The following is a 4,593-nucleotide window of genomic DNA, read 5'->3' on the forward strand; positions in this document are numbered from 1 at the left end:
ACCGCGCTCCCAGCCAAACCAAGATGGACAAACAGCTCCCGGCAGCCCGGGACAGCGTTTCAGCTCGTTGATTAGCAGATTATCAGTAAATGGTGAGCACCCCAAAGATAATTTTGTTGTCTTAGGCACAGAAAAATGTGTGCAATTAAACAGATTGACAGGCAGGGACGGCTTTGAGATGTATATGATTCTTTCAGCTTGAGAGAGGCTTTAGTTTGGTTTGGGAGCAAGTGAAATCAATGTGGTGTAAGCACTGCTCAGCACAGGCTGTCCTGTGCTTGTCAAGGACACTTTGGGCAGGTCCTTCATATAGGGATTGATCTCTGATGGGAAGGATTTGGGTTACTGCTCCTGCAAGGCAGCCGGCTGCATCACTGATAACCGTTGTCTTTAACCATTGGCTTTGACTTGAACTGTTGACTTTGACTTGAACCGTTGACTTTGGCTTTGAAGGAACATCCTGATTTTCTGCTCCCGGAGAAGCCAACAGAAGGAATGGCAGGCACACTGCACGCTGAAATACTTTGGAGGCCACAGAGAAATGAATTCCAGCAAATGCTACTGAAGGCACATTGCTTAGCTGTCAAGCCCAAAGCCATACCATAAGGTCAGCCATGAAGAAAACCATAGCTGAGGAGTTCCCAGGCAGGACAAGAGCATCATGGTGGTGGCGGTGGCCTTGGGGACCAGGCTCCTGCCCATGACAGGCTGTGTCACCCAAGGACTTCACTGGGGCCACTTCCGCCACTGAGAAGTATTTTCTAATCAGAAGCAATACCAACAATAATTTAAAGAATTAGGGTGGGCAACTGGGAAAACTTGGCTTTGCTAGGGAGTATTTGGTCTTTGTGCTGTTGGAGGTCATATAGGATAAAAGAGAGGTGACAAAGTAATTATTTTTCATGTTTGATGGTTACCTACAAAGGTTCCAGTTACTGTTATCAGCCCCCTGTCCTGGTGAACGTGCTCACAGACCCCCAGGACAAGGGTCACCTGGGAGCACAAGGGTGGAGACCCAGCCCCTGCTCCCCGGTGAGCCAGAGCTGAGTCTTTAGTTATCATCTGGTGATGTGAAGAGGTCTTATACCGACTATTCCATGGTTACTGGGAGCTCACGTGTTGGATATGGTGCACTGGTAGGGCTGGGTGTTGGTTGCTTTGCAAGGCAGATTACCAGCAACTTTGTAAAAGAAGAGATATGTACATATATACCCATCTTTTTAAGCTGGGGCCAAGTAAATGGGGTGGTTTTTTTGGTCCTTCTCCCATAAGAAATGGGATAACAAGCAAGCAAATTAAGAAAAGGTAGAGAGCATTCCCAAGGATGCTACTCTGGATGGCTGAAGTCTGTTCGACAGACTTGGATGAGCAAGGTACCTACTGGCAAACACTTATTTTCCACGGAAAGCACAGGAATGTTCTTTCACAAACAAAGACGCTGCAGAAGACTGAAACATCTCCCGGGGCACTCGGAGGGCTGCGGTGACCACGCGAGCTCCAGCGCTGGCTCTGCTGGAGGTGACGCGCTGCTTGGCGAGCTGCCTGGGACACGGGGACTCAGCTTTGGCCACAAATGCGAAGGGCTGTCACCACACAAAAGAGAGAGGTGCACAGTCCCGAGTCAGGCTTAAATCTGCGAGGAGAGAAGCAGTAGGAGGAATACATTAAGATCACTAAGAATGAAGTTCACTATTTTATCCACACGTGTAGTAAGTTATTTAGTTTCTGCTTTATGGATGACTATTTGAAAGAAGAAAAGCCAACTCTTCTAAAATGAGAATCTGATGAAGTATCTTTTTTTTCTTGGCTCTGAATCATGCTTACATTCCACAGATGAAGACATACGTAACTTGCTGGTTTTCAATCTATTATTTTACTGTGCTGTGTTCTGACAGTGCAATTACATTTCCTTGGCATCACTTAAAACCTGTTTCTTTCCCAAGAATTTAATATAGAAAAAGAAAAGGCTCACAACATTTTCATTTCTATATATTGTGGATTGTTATCAGGACTGGATCTCAGTTTTCTCCAGTTCAAGTAGGACATTTTAGGCAGCTCTGGAAACTGTAGAATCTTTACCAAGAGCAAGATGTACAGAAAATCTGACAACAACATTTTAATTGGGAGAGTACTCCACTCCTACCTCTCCATTGCAAAAGTCTGAAAAACTGCCCCAATTTGGCATCTTTGCTAGGAAAGAATTTCAGCCCCAGAAGCAAGGGAATAGGGAGAAGGAGAAAAAGGAAATTCTCTGGATCTAAAGATCGGTACTTGACTGTTTGATGATGAAAATGCCTTTGAGTTCTTTTGTTTTCTGTCAAGACAGACCAAAATAGTTTGTAGCCTTGAAAAGCATTACTACATGAAATTGCCATTTTCCACCCAATTACTGTCTACAGCTGCCCATGGCCAGGCTTTGCCAGCATCAGGAACAAGCAGCTTCAAACACTGTTGGTTTTACGGTGCTTTAGGTGAGATCCCTGCAAAAACTTCCCTTTATCAGCTGCTCTTGTGTCTTCATCAGCCACCAAGTAGACATTTGACTGTCCCGTTTGAAGCTGTTGAGCTACCGCTCTGGTCTTGCCAACACTTGGGCATGTCTTGTCTCTTTTGTGACCAGTCCCACTAAACCCAGACCATAAAGCCGATGTGTTTGCAGCATCAGGCCCCTGGGGATTGATTTGACATCGGTCCTCAAATACATCTTTCTGCATTCATCTTGCACCAGCCCAAGGAGGGTATTACATTCGCAACCATCTCTTTCAGAGGAGCCAAAGCTATTTAGAGCTTCACGCACCAGTTCTTGTTGTCTCACATTTTAATTGGGGAGGGGGTTAGAAGAGAAATGAAGTTCCTCGTGGACTCCGGGGTAAATGAGAAGTAACTCGTTAGAGTTAATTAGCTTAAACTGGAATAAACCCAGAATCCAGCCTTTTGCCATTTAATCCATATGAGGATCTAGGTAATCAATGCCTCCAGATTCATCTCTAGGCAGTTCTTCACTAATACATGCATCTCCTTTTTTGCTTTTTGTCATTATTTCATCCCTCTCTGTTTTCAAGCCATTTACCATTCATTGCTAAACTGACCATTTTTTGCTCGTTAACAAAAGACATGGCATTTTAATTAAAGAAAACAACTCACAAAGTCAGTGCATAATGGTTAACAAAAAAAAAAAAAAAACCAACAAAAAAACTTTGTATAAAATACTGTAAATATTAATATAAATTAACTTGGCATGCAACCTAAATAAATCCTATGTTATTGCAAGTTACCCAAGTGTATAAAGACATGTATAAAGGAAAACCGAATGCCATATGTATCGGCTATTTCCTCTAACCAAACACTACTGTAAATATATAATCTGTATAAAAAGATTTTAATTTTACCATTATTTATGCAATAGAAATAAAGGTTTTTTTCTTTTGATGAGGGATGAAGTTCCTTTTTTTCCTCATTTCGAAGCACTGATATTTATTCATGCCCAAGTACAAGAGCAAAAGCTAGATTTGCATAAAATATTAGAACAGAGAGCCTTTCTTCCTTCTGAGGGATACATGAACATTTGGGGGTTTTATTTTGCTTTGAAAATAGATTTACATATTTTAAAGCCTGTTACTACAGAAAGAGCTCCTGGCTTAATAGATGCCTTGGCTGTTCAGAGCTGGGATCAAGGTTTCGAGACCAACACAGATGCGCGGGACTCATTACCATGCCAAAGAGAAGCATTTGAACTTCTCTTCTGGCAGTGGAAGCCAAAGCCACAACTGGTGGGGTTGGTGGGCACCAAAAGCAGGTCTCAAAGAGAAGGTTCTGACTATGCCATGTGCTCTTTTATGCTTAAAAACTCAGTTCCCTTTATTGCACATCACCCAGCGAGGCAGAGCCTGTTGTTGCCCTGAGCTCAGCTGGGCTTGCGTCCAGGGTGTTGCTGCCAGGAAGAGGACATTGACCACAGGTTTTAATCCCGTGTCTTCTGCCAAGGATCTGAACCAAGAGAGCTGCTCTGTGAGGCCAAACTACACTCGTGTCCTGAAGAGCAGCTGCTCCCATAGCAAATCCAGATCAGTTCATTGGATATTAGGAACAATTTCTTCCCCAAAGGGCTGTCGGGCATTGGAACAGGGCGCCCAGGGCAGTGGTGGAGTCACCATCCCTGGAGGGGTTGACAAGGTTCTCAGGGACATGGGTCAGTGCTAGAATTAGGTTATGGTTGGACTTGATCTTTAGGGTTTCTTCCAACCAAAATGATTCTATGATTTCTCTCTAGACCATTCCCCACGTCTATCAGTCCGCCATGTCCTATAAGCTCTTGGGCTGGAGAAGATGAGGATGAGATTAATTATTATCCCCAAAATTGCTTGTAGTGGTGCTTAAATTAAAGCTTAAAAGGAAACGGCTGATGTAGACAAGTCATCTTCTCCCAGGTGGACCCAAATCACAGTGGTAGGACTGCTGGGACAACCAGTGCAGCCCCCAAAGCTCCCACCATGCCCGTAGGTAGAGCACCACCTCTACCTTGTCCTTGGAAAGGAGCTGCGACACTTTCACAAGTCCTGGCCATTTTTGCAAAAATAGCACTTCTGATTCTTT

The 4,593-nt window shown here is 43.9% G+C and overlaps 1 long non-coding RNA gene across 1 annotated transcript; it reads left to right on the forward strand.

The window, feature by feature from the left end:
- Positions 1-1,426: 1,426 nt before the first annotated feature.
- LOC309447506 lies at positions 1,427-3,436 on the forward strand. Its single transcript, XR_014185621.1, has 2 exons — positions 1,427-1,606; positions 1,646-3,436. It is a non-coding gene; the product is annotated as an uncharacterized lncRNA (long non-coding RNA).
- Positions 3,437-4,593: the final 1,157 nt, after the last annotated feature.

Source organism: Streptopelia decaocto (assembly GCF_964273445.1).
Source record: "Streptopelia decaocto genome assembly, chromosome: 18".
Lineage (NCBI taxonomy): Eukaryota > Metazoa > Chordata > Aves > Columbiformes > Columbidae > Streptopelia > Streptopelia decaocto.